Source organism: Macrobrachium nipponense, chromosome 16 (genome assembly GCF_015104395.2).
Source record: "Macrobrachium nipponense isolate FS-2020 chromosome 16, ASM1510439v2, whole genome shotgun sequence".
Taxonomy (NCBI): domain Eukaryota; kingdom Metazoa; phylum Arthropoda; class Malacostraca; order Decapoda; family Palaemonidae; genus Macrobrachium; species Macrobrachium nipponense.
The window spans coordinates 73,215,833-73,225,832 of NC_087209.1; positions in this window are offsets into that span (position 1 = coordinate 73,215,833).

Genomic DNA, 10,000 nt, shown 5'->3' on the forward strand with positions numbered 1-10,000 from the left:
TGAGTGAGAAAACGTTCAATCTTATTCCTCCCAGCTGACGCGAACCAGATTCTGAGAAGTGTCTGCAACTTCCCATCTAATGGATGACTTGCTAAGGCGATGAATATTTCTAGAGCAAAAGTTAAAACCTTTCCTAGAATCTATGATGGTTGAGATGAGTTGAAGTGGGACGGGAATAATTGAAAGCCGTATCTCGGCGAATATTTACCTTGTAGATTTGAGTTACCTAAAGGCTAATCAGAGATGATATGATTATTTCTCTCGGGTGGGTTGAATATCTTGTAGCACCTTACCCGACCAAATTTACCAGAGCAATAAAATTGTGTTTTCTGTGCAGTTTTTTTTTTGGTAAAATTGTGTCTGTCTGCTTGATCATACATCTTCCTTTTATAGATCACAAATTTGTTTAATATATTGTTAAAATTTTCACTGAATTTCTCTTTCAACCATGATCCGTTATGTACGTATTAACATTCCTTGTTGGACGAGTAATTTACGTGCTCGCCTACCGATTCGGTAGTCCTGAGTTCAATTCCCCGCTCGGCCAACGTTGACCTAGAGGAATTTGTTTCTGGTGATTAGAAATAATTTCCTGATATAATATAGTTCGGATCCCACAATAAGCTGTAGGTCCCCCGTTGCTAGGTAACTATTGGTTCCTTGCCACATAAACAAATATCCCTATTATCAAGTATCCACTTTGCTTGGAAAATTGCTAAAACATTAAATAAATAAATAGAATCTTCAAATGGCCTTGACTTCCCCATGTGGAATAGATTGTCAATATTTGCTGAAAGGAGAAAAGTCTCTTCTTGGGTAAAACTTGCAGGTAAAAACTCGTCCTTGAAAGACGACTCCGTCATCAACGGCAATTTAAAAGCATGAAAAGACTCGGTCGTTTACTTTATAATCTTTCTTTGATGGTCTCCAAGTCTCGCTCAATTGCAAGTGTAACCCATCCGAAGGGACAACGCGAAAGGAATGATAAAACAAATCAGTCTAAATCAACCACACAGATGTGCATTATCTGCAATTAGAGCGAAGAAAACCTTAATTATAACGCACGTCTCTTCCAGACACTAATGACAATTTCTAATTGAATTTCTCCTCCATCGGAATCAATAATAAACCACCTCCACCATCACAGGTTCATTCTGGTGAGTTGGTTTGAATGACTCATTCCGTAATCTGGCCCAAAAAAAAACAAGAAGTTATTTGCTAAATGGGGAAATCTAAAGGTGTCAGAAGACGAAATGTTATTCGTGTCTCTTTACTTCCTTTGTTTTCCAGGTAATTGACGCTTTTATTTGTTATTTATTTATTTTTATTTGACGAGACTTCCATTGCAAGAGAATTGAAATGTTTATCAGGAAATTCTGGAAGAATATAGACTTTTAACGGGGTTAACTGAAACGATTTATTGGTACCTCACATTATTATCACAGTTTATAACTGGTTCGCATTTCTGTTTTTCTTTGTAGATTCTAAACTTGAACAATTTTTTAAAAATCTTTTATTATAAAAATAACACTTACTTTATAATAAGTTTACATTATTTGGATAAATTCCGCTAATACAAAAACAAAAAATATACATATAAAACTTGAATAACATTTTGCTACAAAATCAATATAAAAAAAATCAAAAACCTCAAACCGTAAAGAAAATAAAAACTTTCATTGTTGTTGGAACATGCTGAACCTGCCGGGGGGAACCACGAGAACGCTCGTTTCCTTATGCAGACTTGCAGCTAGTGAACAATTCATCTTGTGACCAATCCACTAGTGAATTCAAAGACGGCTCAGCTATATTGAATGGTTTGAAATGTAACTATAACAAACACCCAAAGAGCTCGTAGGCGTTAAAATGGCGAAGAAGAACGTTTATTTATGAGAAAACAGAATATTTTAATTACAAATTACTTTTTACTGAAATCGATTTAGTTGTCTTGCTAATAATTTCAAATCTCTTGAAAAGGAAATCTCGTAAAAAAAAAAAAAAAAAAAAATAAAAAAAAAAAAAAAAAAAAAACTAGATTTAACGCATCAATTACTTGGAGTAAGGAAGTAGGAGACTTGAATAACAATTTCGCCCCTGACACCTCAAGGTTTTCCCGTATGGCAATACTGACTAATTGTTTGGCCAGGTTACGGATGAGTCACTCAACCAACTCACAGAATGAATCTGTGATGGTGGAGGTGGGTTTATCAAGAATCCGATGGTGATAAATTCAGTTCGAAGTCGTAATTAGTGTCTGGAAGAGCGTTACGTCGTCATTTGCATTGTTTTCACTCAAACTGTAGAAAATGCACGTCTGTATTGGTTGATTTAGACTGATTCTTTTTATTATTCTCTTCGCGTTTTCTCTCCGGAAGGATTACACTTGCAACTGAGCGAGACTTGACCCCATCAGAGAAAGATTACCAAGGAAAGAACGAGTCTTTTCATGCTTTCAAATTGCTGTGGATGACTGGGACTCCTCTTTCAAAGGAGGTTTTTACCTGCGATTTTTACCAGAGATTCAATCTCATTTTCATTCGATCTGAAGGTGTTTGTTTGTTTGTTTGTATGGAATGAAACTAACGATCGTCTTGTTTGCCAATCGGCCGCTAAGTTTAGCAACACAACCAGGATAGAGGCTTTGCGCCTTGCCGGAAAGAACTCTGCAAAGAATTTGCAACTGCGAAAAATTCTAGTTTTCTTACAGCCTCCTCGAAGTTAAACTTCTGTTAGATTAAAAAAAAAAATTATGTCGTAAAGTGCAGCGAAAAGGATTTGGCTATTGAGTTTAAAATGGTTCAACCTCAAAAAAAAAAAAAAAAAAAAAAATGAAATATCCGCTGAGGTTTTTCGTTCCACATGCATGTGGCTTTCGTTACCTAAGTAATATATTCCTTTCAGGGGTGGAAATACAGAGTGAAAGTAACGTTTTTACAAAATGATTGCAACCCCACTAGAGTTAGCTGACTACCGCCAGGTATTATCGCAATACTTTAGGACAAAAAAAGAAGGGATATACTACGCGGGTGACGTAGAAATCCAAGGTCTGAAAGTTACTTATTCTTTAGACCTTGACTATTTTATAGGTCGGTTCAACTCTGCTGGGATCGAGTCCGGTCGGTCTAGGTAATAAGCAATAGTTTTCAGCAACTGAACTACAAGTGTGTGTATATATATATGCGTATGTATGTTTATACATACATACATACAAACATACTATACATACATAATAATTGCTGATATGAAAAGGTGATAAAGCAACAGTTTCAGCAACTGAACTACGAGTGTGTGTGTGTGTGTGTATATATATATATATATATATATATATATATATATATATCTATATATATATATATATATATATATATATATATATATATAGTATGTATATATATATATATAATATATATATATTATATATGTGTGTGTGTGTGTGTGTGTGTGTGTGTGTGTGTGTATGTATGTATACATGAAACATACATGCATACATACTTAATTGCTTGTATTGAAAGGTGATAAGCAACAGTTTCAACAACTGACTACGAGTGTGTGTGTATATATGTATGTGTGTATACACATGCATACCTGTATACATACTTAATTGCTGATATGAAAGGTTGATAAAAGCAATAGTTTTCAGCAACTGAAATACGAGTGTATATGTGTATGGATGTATGTAGTATACATACATACATAACATACATACCACATGTTATACATAACTTCAAATTGCTGATATGAAAACGGTGATAAAGCAATAGTTTCAGCAACTGAAATACGAGTGTATATATATATATATATATATATATATTCTATATATATATATATATATATATTATATATATAGTGTATATATATATATATATATATATATATATATATATATATATATATATATATATGTATACATACATACATACATACATGTATCCATACTTAATTGCTGAATATGAAAAGGGCTTAAAGACGTGTAGAAAATGAAAATTGATAGGATTATTCATTTATTTTCTTACTTACATTTGGGATTTCCTTCTCTTTGAAGGCTTGCTTGTTTCTTATGAAAAATAAACCAATGAAAACAATGGAATGGAATAAAAAAAATTAGGCCAAAGGCAAGTGCTGGGACCTATGAGGGTTATTTTTCAGCCTGAAAGGGGAATTAAGGGTAACAAGGCATGATCCGACCTGCAGCTTACTCAGTGTGCTTGCTAAAATCTACGGTCAAATGGTCTGTTGTGTCACCAAAGAAAATTAAGTCGATAGGCTATATTGTATATAAGAAATATTTGTTCTGTACTGTTTAACATGTACATTATTTACTTTTGCATTTTCATTCTAATAAATAAATCGTAAATATCCTATATTAAATTCCTGCATTTTTAACTCAAAGGGAAACACCTTATCAGACATTTTTAGGCTCTTCCATAGGGCTTTCCTACCCCACAACAAGAACAACTACAGCAGCAAAGTAAATATTTGTAGGCTTACTCCCCGAGTAAGCGAAAAGGTTTTGAAAGGTGTAACAGGAGGAAAACCTCTCAGTTGCGCTATGAAACAGCTGTTAGGAGAGGTTGGAAAGGGTAAGATGGGAAGAACGGAGAATATGAACAAGAGATACAATAAAAGGAATGAAAGGGGAGGGGTTGCTGACTAAACAGAAAGGTTTTTCCTAGACCCTGAGGAATGACTCGTCAAGAAGGGTTTAACCAATTCGCACGAATACTCTTTCTTCATTCTTAGGTCTGTGGACAGCTACGTATTAAGATGGCTAATCGTAACAGTTAATTCAGAGTGACTCAAACGTGTCTGGTTGGAGTAGATAGTCTTCTCAGATGACGGATGATGGTTTTTACGCTTCATCGATCCTTTGGGTGGGTGGTAGGAAATCGGGGATGGGTCAACTGGTCGTTCGAAAACTAAATAAGAAGTACAGCTAAGATTTACTAAAGTTTATACATGCGCAAATCAGCACCTCCTCCACACGAATTCACGTACACATCAAGAGAGAGAGAGAGAGAGAGAGAGAGAGAGAGAGAGGTGAGAGAGAGAGTCACAAGGATTAGGAGTCTCAAAAAAAACTTATTAGTCCATCCACGAGGAAACATCGTGTGTTTTCACTTATCTCTTGGAGCAGGTTTGGCTATTCATTCACAGTTTCCTAATGATCTTCCCACGCTTTCTTTATAAACCCTTCCACACTGTTGCTGTTTACAATTTCTGTTGAAGTTTGTTCCATGTGTCACATATCTGGTCTGTAAAGAAGTTCCCACAATGGGATGTGTTGTATCTCTTCAGTTCTCGTTTTTCCATCCATTATGTCTTGTCTGGTTTTTCGTTTAAAGTGAGGAGGTTACTGTCTACTTTTTGTTATGCCATTTCAGTATTTTGAATGTTTCTATTAGTTGTCCGCGCAATCGTCGTGTTTCTAATCCATACATGTTCAGGCTCTCTAGTCGTCTTTGGTAACATATTTGCCTGATGGATGGAGTAACTTTGTACCTCTTGCTTGTACCCCTTCTGTCTATTTATGTCCTTTCTTAGTGTTTGGTGACTAAACTGTACTGCATATTCAAGATGTGGTCTAACTATTGATGTGTTGAGCTGCAGCACCGTTTCTTTGTTTCTGTATTTGAACTGCCTCTTTATGTATGCCACTAGTTTTTTTTACTTCTTTTCGGCTCTTATGCGATGTTTTGTGGATTTAAAATCCTTGGTAATCATGACTCCCAGGACCTCTTCTTTTTCTACAGTAGTTATGTCATTCCCTTACAGCAGGTAGTTGGCATGAGGGTTGTTGTTCCTTTGTAACACTTTACACTTAAAAAGGCATTAGCTATCCTTTTTTACCACTTTTTCTACTTTCCTTAGATCATGTCTTAAACTTTTCCCTGTATCTGGGTCTGCTGCATGTAAATAAAAAACAAAGAGCAGCCAAGGAAAAAACCCTGAGGAACTCCACTTGTCATACCTGCCCATTCTGATTCTTCATCGTTTATAACGACTCTGTTTTTCTGTTAGTTTTGCAGTCTTCGAATAATTCGTGATGCAAATTGTCGACCATTTGAGTATGTCGATGTAGGCGACAGAGAGAAAGTGTCCTAAAACCATTGGGGTGTGTAACACGAAAGGTTTGACTCAGTCGTTATTTCTAGTCCTAAGGGACACCACCTCCGTTTCCTGGACAATGAAGACCAATTCGATGTAATTGGTTGTTTGGGAATTGTCAGTCACAGTTAAGGTCTCGGCTTTGTGGGAAATCAGCAGAACCTCCTGCTTCAATTCGTTCTTTTTTCGTAAAGTAAGTTTCCTTGACGGACCAGAGAGAGAGAGAGAGAGAGAGAGTTATTTCAGTTTTACAAAAAATACACGATTTTAAAGAGATGGTGGTATAGCAAGCAAAGAAAACTATAATAATTTCATATAGGCAAAGGCTATTTTTCTTTTGGTAATTAGAGAGACAGACAGAAAGACCGACAGACAGACAGACAGAGACAGAGAACCATTTCAGTATAAAAATGTAATGATTTTAGATATATATATATATATATATATATATATATATATATATATATATATGATATATATATATATATATCTGTGTGTGTGTGTGTGTGTGTGGTGTGTGTGTGTGTGTAGCAAGCAAGTGAAAACTATAGTAATTATATGTAGTGTAAAGACTATTTTTTCTATTAATGAGAGAGAGAGAGAGAGGAGAGAGAGAGAGAGAGAGAGAGAGAGAGAGAGAGAGAGAGAGAGAGACAGCAGTTGCAATGTCTTTTGACTTACTCGTCTCCTTAGAGTCCCAAGAAAACATCACCTACTTCTCCAGAATCAGAGAATAAAAACTTGCGCCCTGCAATTCAAAAGCTTTGTTTGGGAAGTGTCAATCACAATCAGCGTCTCGAAGTCTGTTGGAGATCAACGGTTTGATCTTTAAAGCGGTTTTTTGATTCCATTTCCTTCCTTCGTTTACGTTAGTCAAAGTTCTTTCCTCAGGTGGGAAATGAGGTTACTGTTTTCTTATTTTAGCTGCTGAGAATTGATTTCTGATTTGCGTGGAAGATTAAGTCTTCAGCATCATTAATTCCTTCCTATTGTGACCCTGCCAAACTCTTACATATAAATGCAGATACAAATGCCATTCTCTCTCTCTCTCTCTCTCTCTCTCTCTCTCTCTCTCTCTATATATATATATATATATATATATATATATATAGTATATATATATAAATATATATATATGGATTATTCAGCTTGGTTTGGCATCGTGTATGATGTTCATTAGTGAGTCGGCTACAATGGATTGTATTCTAAAGTGAAGACGATCAGGAGGGCTTGCAACCTCATCCAAATGAATTATCTGAAAACTTGATATATATGTATTATATGTGTGTGTGTATGCGTGCATTTATAAATGCAAAGAGATGTATGAGTATTGAATACTGGAAGACCTAGTATATGTTACCTATTACCAGCGAAGGTATTTAACATTTTGGCATGGGTTAAACCTGAGCGTTAAGGCGAACTGGTCACACTCAATCCTCTAACCCCCCCCCCCCCCCCCCCCCCCCCCCCACCCCCCCCCCCCCCCCCCCCCCCCCCCCCGGTCTCTGTCTCTCTCTCAAGGTGATCACTGGCATAGCCTTCTCTCTCTCTCTCTCTCTCTCTCTCTTTGAATGTCTTAATCAGTAATTAGTCACACCAATTATCTCTCCTCCAAAATATTATAGTTCCCTCCTCATGGGACACTCTGTCCCCTCACTAGGACCCTCTGTCCCTCACTAGAACCGCCTGTTTAAAAGACAGAACACACTAGTGAGCACACACACAATTGTAAAGACAAAGTCAATAAAATGGAACATCTTTACAAAATGTCAAACAAGCCATCCCTTTGGCTAAAGTATGATAACACTTACCCATTACAGCCTGGAAAATCACACACTCTGTTCAAGAAACTCTTTTGGCACACGCCATCGTGGCTCTGCCTTTCTCACACAGACCTCTCCGTAAGTCTCCCATAGATTTGGCTAAAGATGCCATTATGAACGGAAGAGGCGCACACGTACGCACGAAACTCACGCTCTTCGCCAATATAGCCAGTTTTCAAAGGCACTTGAACAAGCCCTCGTGAACTCACATAACTACAGAACGAACGTTGACCCGCTTAAATAAGCATCTTCGTATCACACCATCCCAGAAATGATTTATCAGCTTTCTCAGGTCATCGCTTCGGACTCTGTCTCTATGGGAAGTTAAAAGCAATGAATCTGCGCATTCTAAAAAAGTCACAGCACATCACAATGGCATATTAAATATATTATTGATTATAGCCCTCTTTCATCTAACAAATATATCTGAACTTAAAAGTACTGTAATCAGTGCACTCTGCTTTCGTCTAGCTCTAAGAGCTCTCTAGATGTAATGATCTGCAGTTCCTCTTCATTCCAGTAACCCATTATTTCCTCCATAACAAAATATCCCGATTCACCGCCAAATTCTACGGCTCTCATCACATTCCCTTTATCACCCGTTCTGAAACCTTTCTTTCACGAAGGCAATCCCGCAACTAATCTCCCCACATAGGGACCTACGTGGTCCCACAACCTTAAATTTCCGCCCCTCTCATTATCCCCTAATCTCCCCATACAACCCCCCGCCCCCGGTCATCACCGACCTCATCTTTCCTCATCTTCTATATGAACCGGAAGGATTTAGTGGCGTCTCGACTTGATTCCGGGGAGCTAGTTTCTATCTTCCGAGTTTAGATTTCTCTCTCTTCTATCTTGTTTTTTTCTTTCAAATTTCCCAATACCAATTCTTGTAGATGATGCTCTCATTTAGTTTTTAGTCCTCTCTCTCTCTCTCTCTTCTCTCTCTCTCGTCTCTCTCTCTCTCTTCTCTTTGTAATTCCAGCCACGTTAATTCACATATTCGGAAATGTTGATGAGAAGGTGCAATAGCATCTTCTTTCTTGCCCAACCGTTATCCCTACATTAATGGGTCGGTTGCCTGATGCGCTTCTCCTCCACTGCCTTCTATCAAAAGGCGTCATCCTCCACCAACTCTTCTCACCTATCTTCCTTCACTTTATCCTGCCATCTAATTCCCTGTCTCTCTCTCTCGATCTTCTTCCTCTAACAGGTTCCTCCCAAGCCCTCTTCACTCCCTCCACGTCATCCATCCTCAACACATACCCATACCATCTCAATCGTAACTCTCTTATCACCTCTGTAATCTTTACTAAGCCCTTCTCTTATTCGTCATTTTCCAATCTCTGAAGCAACGATATTCGCATCATCCACCTCAGCATTCTCATCTCCATCTCTCAAGCTTTTCTTAAGCTTTACTTCCTCTTTTCTTCTTCTTAGAGGCCATGTTTCCGATCCATCATTGATGAGCGAGTTGCTTATGAGAGCCGTTACACCACAGAGACAAAGATGCGTAAGACAACCATCAGGAATTCCTGGAGGACGAGCAGCGCCCTTGAGGCCATAGCACATTTGCTATTGCTCGAGAACTTGAGACTTGCAAATTTCGAGAGTCACAAATCGCCTCAGAAGTAAGACATCAGTGTCTCTAACTCAGGGATAACTGTCTTCTGACTGTAACCCCTAATTCTGGTCCCACGTATGGATTAAAGAGAATGATGGAAATGCAAGTCGTAATTGACTTACATTATATATTTAATTACAGAGATGTAATATTCAACTGATGTGGCGGTAATGAACAGACTGACGTTTGAGATTAGTACAAGTCTTATATGTATATGTCTATTTTCATCTTTTTACTGGACTCTCAACCCGAACTGCGACCCACTGGCATCAGCTTTAGAGACGAGGTTCATAGCCGCATGTGCATGACCCCTTAGGCTGGCGAAGGGGTCTATTTACTCGGACGGTCACCCATCCAAGTTCTGGCCAAACGTTGCGAAACTTAAGTTCGGCGTTATAAATCATAGCTAAAGTTTGGTGTTTACTGGTCGTTGTTTCTGAACACGAAT